The following is a 6584-nucleotide window of genomic DNA, read 5'->3' as shown; positions in this document are numbered from 1 at the left end:
TTCCCATACCGGGAGTCGAACCCGGGCCGCCTGGGTGAAAACCAGGAATCCTAACCGCTAGACCATATGGGAACTGTGTAGGTACTGTGATAAATACCTGCCACCTACTTCACTGTCCATTTCTACAACATGTACAAGGTTTAAAATGATAAAGTATAATTTAACCCTCATGAGACCACAAATAGGCATCTCATTGGCAAATTCAATTCATTCTAACTTAATCATATAAGTGGATTACAAAGACTAAGCTATCATAGAACCGGCTGAAATGCCTTTCTACTTAAAATTCAGTGATTTTCTCAGTATTTTCTCAGCCATTCTCCTTCTTTACCTTTACCCCTAATTCTCAGTTCTTCCTTTACTCATGTTTCATAATTTTATGATTTATGGGCTTTTGTGAAATAGGCTGGGAAGCAACAAAGTAAAGTGTTCCAGAAGTTATTTTGCCTGTCCCTGGTAATTGCTCAAGGTTTAAACACATTGATTATAATATTGTGGGAATAAACAAACGCATTCTACTGGTTTTCACTGGTAGGCAGTTTACTGATGCTTAATTGTTGTTCTTACTAATTGGCCAAAGCACATATGTTAACTACATTTTATTAATTTACTATACATTATATACTATGTACTTGAATGTAAAGATTTATGTAATCATCATACTTGGCCATTGGGACTCTGTCACCTTCTTACTGTACAGTTCTTTAGCTGTAATAAATGGGTTTCCATGCGTCAAAGTATCCCGGGTGAAATATAAGCCCTAGGTCACTTCTTTGTATAGACGTGTCTATAACATTTTTTAAATGGCTTCATCTTCCATATTTTAAATATATATAAAAATACACAAGTAGTTACCAGCACTCAGGTCTTCTTTTTAAATAATGCAATGATGCTCCATTAGGGTCAACGTTTCAGTCTTTAATGACTTTCATTTGGACACTATTAGACTTTGCATCATATATATATATATGGCTACCCAAATGAATTATGGTATAATTAGCATTCCCGTAGAATTAATCTAATACATTCATTCTTCCAGCTATGTTGTGGTACCCAAATCTTTGTAGCGCAGCTAAGAGTAATGAGCCAGGACTTCTAGGCCAAAAACTTGGGTTAAATATGGCAGTTTCTCTGTAAACCTACAAAACTTGGGCTTAATGCAAAAGACTCTTGGAAAAGATACAGAGCTTCCCCTTGTCCTTGCTAATGCATTCACAATTAGACTGTCAGTTTTGGTGGTTAGGTAGCAATCATGTCTCTTTAAATAAATCTGCTACCCAGTGGACTTCTGTTTCACCCGGAATCCCTGCCTATTTTATAATACATATCTATACGTCTGGTAGAGTATCACATGAATAGATAATTTGTTCCTTGTTCATTACGTGTAAAGTTACTCACATACAGTAATAAGCAACAAAGTATCCAAAGAGTGTTCTATTATTTTTATTACTGTGTTAAAAGCATATCTGTGGCTTGTGGGGGATGCCTCTGGGGAGGGCAATATGGCAGAACGTGTCTGTTTTTCATCTCATAATCACCCCGTTAAGGACACAATTTATCATGTCCGAGAGTCATTCCCGAACCAGGCTCCATTTTCTCTCTCTCTCTCCCCTTCTCCGTTCTTCAACACTGGATCTAAGCGTAAGTTCGGCATGGAGAACCCCCCCTTTTTTCACCCCCTCTCTCCCTCGCTCTCTCTATTTGTTTCAATGAAGTGGCCTTTTATCTATTCTGTAGGTACAAATGAAGCTGTCAGAGTTGATCAAGCATATGATATGACAGCCTGTGGAAGTCAGTACCCCTTGAACAGAAAACCCTTGTCTGTCACAGCTGCCTGAAACAAACTATAATACATGGATTGATGACTGTGAAAGCAGGACCGATCTATTTTCGGTGAAAACACTTCTTGAAAGATCTTGAAAGGAGTTGGCAGGCCGGCAGCCCCAATGATTAATGAGCATTGGCTGCACAAGATAGATTTCTCCCACTGCCAGCTCTTCGTACAGCAGGCCAAAACATGTTATATTCCTCTTTAGCTTTCCTTGTTGTTCCGGAAATGACATTAAACGACAGGCCGCATATGGAAAAAGTTAAATATAAATTACTGCTGAAAGAGACGTAGCTTGGTTTAGTTTAGTCGAAAATGTTTATGAGTTCAGAAACACAGCACTGCATATGTATTTAAAATGATAAATGACTTTCAATAACTGAAGAATTTCTGCTTGCGGGCAGGTTTTGAAACCTACACAGTTTTGGCAGTGTTTATCTTTCGCTGACTGCAGAATAACAGCAGGCCCAGAACTTCATAAATCTACCAGACTCAAATCAGTCATTTTGCCTTTTTTCCCCCCTCCTTGGTTTGTTTTTCCAAGGACAAAATAACTCTGCGGATGAGAACACTCTTCCAGTCCCAGCGTAGAACAGGCCTTCGATTTAATACAGGCTTCGATTTAATACCTACTTTGATTAAATACAGGCTTTCAATTTAATAGAGGCTATGATTTAGGACAGGCTTTTGATATAAAGCAGGTCTTCAGCTCACCGCAGGCCTCAATGTAATACAGGCCTGAGATTTAATATGGCTCTCGGTTCAAGCCTTTAACTTAACACTGGTATTCAATGAAATGCATCTGTCTGGTTTAATACAAATGTAATACTGATCTCAAGTTTTAATACTGCATTTTGATTCAATACAGACTTTGACTTGCAGACGAAGCTCAAACATATGGATTTTGGTTCATACAATTCAATATGGGCATCTACGTTTAATGGCAGCCTTAAGCAGAGTAGTATATTTTTCAGAAGAGACAGGTACTAATTTGCGTGCAATATTAACTAACAGATTGCGTTTCGATCTGCAGAACTGAATCCATCTAATGTGGGTTCAAGCCTACACCTGACTCAGTCTGAGATGTCAAAGGGGGAGGAACTCGAACTAGGGCCGACTCAGAAGTCTGACTTTAGAGCAGACGTGAACTATGTCTGTGGGGGTGAGCTGGCTTGGCTCAGGGACATGCTCATCTGGCCAGGGAGTGCTAAGTCCAGCTCGTCCATCTATAGCATACCTCCCAACAGTCCCAGAATTATGGGAACAGTGGAAATCATGGGCCAGTTGTGGAGATCCTCTGATATCCTCTGATGACTGGCCCAGGGAGCTGTTGCACTATAGACCTCCTGTGCAGCTCCCATGTGGTCGATCCGTCATCTCCATATAAGCAACATGAAGTTTCTCTCTCTGTATAGCCCCTCTTCTGGGCTCTTCCACACCCCCAACTTGGACACCTAAAATGTTGAGGGGTATGCTATAGTGATCTGCTTATGACAAGGGGGGGGTACTTCAATACCTGTTTACTACTACTAGAATTAAAATGTATTATGACCCATTGGGGTAGGGGGATACCATAACATGGTTGTTGAAATATAGAGACTTCTTGCTGAGTTAAAAATGTGTCAATGCAGTATTTAGAAGATCTAGACGGCTAATGAGGGGCCCCATAACGTGAGACTAGCCTTGTGAGACCACGAGAGACTGCTGTTCCGTGAAGTCACTTCTCACCCTAAAGATGTGGAAATTTCCTCACTTTGCTACGGATTCTTTGTATTCATTATACATCAGAGCAAAAACGCCCCATAAGATAAACATTAATGGCATGTTTTCATTTGGTGAGTATGAAGCAATCACTTAGCAATAACTAAGCAGTATACTTAAAGGAACAGCAAATAAAAAATAAAGCCATTGTTGATGGAACAATATATACCCCAATACCGAAGAAAGGAAGGGGACTTGTGCTCAGATAGCAGCACAATTTTGTGATGATGCTGCAATGTAAATTGTGTATCAATTTTTGTTTTGCAAATGGGAGCATAACCCTTTAGCGAGTCGTTAAACAGTATGCATGCCTTATTTTATTATAGTATGGAAAATAGTGTCTACTTATTCTTCATACTATATCAATAAAACATTTTAAATTAATACCAATGATTTCATAGTATTAAATATGTGTTGCTAGTTTTATGCTTGAATTCTAATTGTTTCTTATAATTACCTCCCCATGTGTGTCTTAAATTTACTCACAGGCTCAGCTGAGCAAAGCGTAACATAACAAAGAAACATAATTCCTTGAAGCGCATAACATATTTTCTGTTTTCAGAAGATTTCAATTAAACACAAGGTTTAAAATGAACTCTGAGGAACACTACCAAATTATTTTAATATAAAACAATAACAAGCCACTGGAAACTCGCACCAACTGGATTAATAAAAATGAGAGGACATTACATAGCGACAATAAGTCCGTTTCCTTAAGACTGCTAATATTGGTTGAAGGCAATATATATGCGCCTCTCTTATATATGGCCAGAACTCCAGTATGAATGGTAAAGGTTCAAAAGATTTTATTAACACATAGCTAAGTGCTTAAGTAAAAACATATTTATAAAGAAATACATATAGTGACCAATGATACAGGGCTCTTACGCGTTCTGCAACAACTCTGATGACTATCCTCTAATACGATGCCTAAAAATGACAAGGATTAATATACAGCATGCTCTTGTGTCTGAAATTGGTTGTTTGAGACAAAAGAATAAGAAAAGGCATTGAAAAATGTAAGAGGGCCAAAAAAGACTTTATTGTACTTAACAAGATGATCTGGAATATATCAGGAGAAACCAGAGGAACGATTTCTTCAGAGTGTGTTAATATTGTGAATGGGAACATTTATCTGAGAGGCAGAGGATGCTATTACAGTTGGAAAGGATCATCTAGAGCATACGTAAGGAACAAGGAGAGAGTGAGACAAGAGTTCCCCTTAAGTAAACTTAATGAAGGTTGGTATGGTTGATGGACCATTATCCATAGGTAGTGGCGATCTAGAGACAGGCAGCCCAAAAATACAAGTGGCAAGTCAATGCAACAATCCAACTTAGCAATACTGGACATGAAATAGGAGCCTGCAAATGACTGGTTAGTTTGGGAATGAGCCAGTTGCAACATAAAATAGTTATAGCTTCAAATAAGATGGTAAGTTTGAGGGACTCAAAATTATTTTTGAAGAGTACCGATTGCTGAAGGTAAAGCATAGATATTCTACTTCAGAGAAAATGTGTGCACACTGCAGGGTTTGCCTTGCCATATAGGCAAAATTGGCAGCTGCCTGGCACCACCGCCAGCTCTTTATCTATGTAACCAAGCGCATGCTGCCACATTATCAACTCTAGTAAATTCAAGAGCTATAAGGCTGATGACATTCATATTGACATTAAAATGACCTAGAAGGGACAAGAGTTCTCTTTTGGAGGTCAGGTATTTGTGGGTGAGTGCTTATATGAAAAGTGCGTTATCCTGATGAAAACATGGTTCCACCTTCATAGTTAAATTAGATTTTAATGGAATTGTATAGCACCAGACAAATGCATGTTGAGACCTGTATCTCGACTGGGTACACCTGCCAAATCGTGCTTCTCCTACGATCTGAGACTCAGTGGTTAACGCTTTTAGCGCTGGAAGAGTATAGCGCTAGCAAGATGAAACAGGACCGCAATCCAATGGAGCCGTGCTGACACTATGGCTAGCCTGAGCGTAGCTACACAGTGTGACTATTGTCCTAAAATGGACAATAAAGTATCATAGCAGCCCACCCAAGCATCAGACAGCACTACTGATGTGACAACAGGAACAATTTTTGAGAAAACACACAGCCTTACATACAAAACTCTATCAGATAAGGAGCATAATCACATCAACCAAACAATACCCTTCCCAGACAGCCTGGTGCTTTCATACAGATCTATGGCCAGCAATGCCCACCCGACAAAGAGTCACTATTTTGGGGTGATCCCGAGGGAGTAGGGTCAATCCAGGAGTACCAATGGAGAGCTCCGAGGTCCAAAAAGCGATGTGGACCCTGAGCGACAATGTTGGAAACTTCCCTAATCCGCGTGGTAGTCGGACCAGAGTTCCATAGCCACGGCTGGGTAAACCCCTGCCTTAAGGATTGGTAATAAAACCAGGGTTCCCAAATGAGCTTCCGCTCCGTAACCAACATAAATTTAGTTTTCTACTTTTTACTACTGCAACTAAAGAGTCTCTTGAGTTGGGTCCCAATGTACACACATCCTATAGACCAGTTGCTATAGTAAACAGCCCAGGTTCCATTGAGGCAAAGTCTATGATTTATCAGACCAGGCCACCTTCTTCCATTGCTCCGTGGTCCAATTCTTGCACTCACTTGCCCATTATAGGCGCTGTCGACAGTGGACAGAGGTCAGCATGGGCAGCCTGACTGGTTTGCCGCTTCTTAGCCCCATACCTAACAAACTGCAATACACTGTGTGTTCTGACACCGTCTATCAGAACCAGCATCCAGCATTAACATTTTCAGCATTTTGAGCTACAGTAGCTCATTTGCTGGATTTTACCACATAGGCCAGCCTTTGCCCCCCCCCACGTGCATCAATGAGCCTTGGCCACCCATGACCCTGACATGGTTCATCGATTTTCCGTCCTTGGACCACTATTGACAGGTACTGACCACTGCAGACCGGGAACACCCCACAAAAGCTGCAGTTTTGGAGATGCTCTG

General features: G+C 40.3%; 1 non-coding gene across 1 annotated transcript; it reads right to left on the bottom strand.

The window, feature by feature from the left end:
• TRNAE-UUC (transfer RNA glutamic acid (anticodon UUC)) lies at positions 1–72 on the bottom strand. The gene has a single exon. It is a non-coding gene; the product is annotated as a tRNA-Glu (tRNA).
• Between the last annotated feature and the right edge of the window lie 6512 nt (positions 73–6584).

This window comes from Spea bombifrons, chromosome 4 (genome assembly GCF_027358695.1).
Source record: "Spea bombifrons isolate aSpeBom1 chromosome 4, aSpeBom1.2.pri, whole genome shotgun sequence".
NCBI lineage: Eukaryota > Metazoa > Chordata > Amphibia > Anura > Pelobatidae > Spea > Spea bombifrons.
This window is presented reverse-complemented; position numbering and strand designations above follow the sequence as displayed.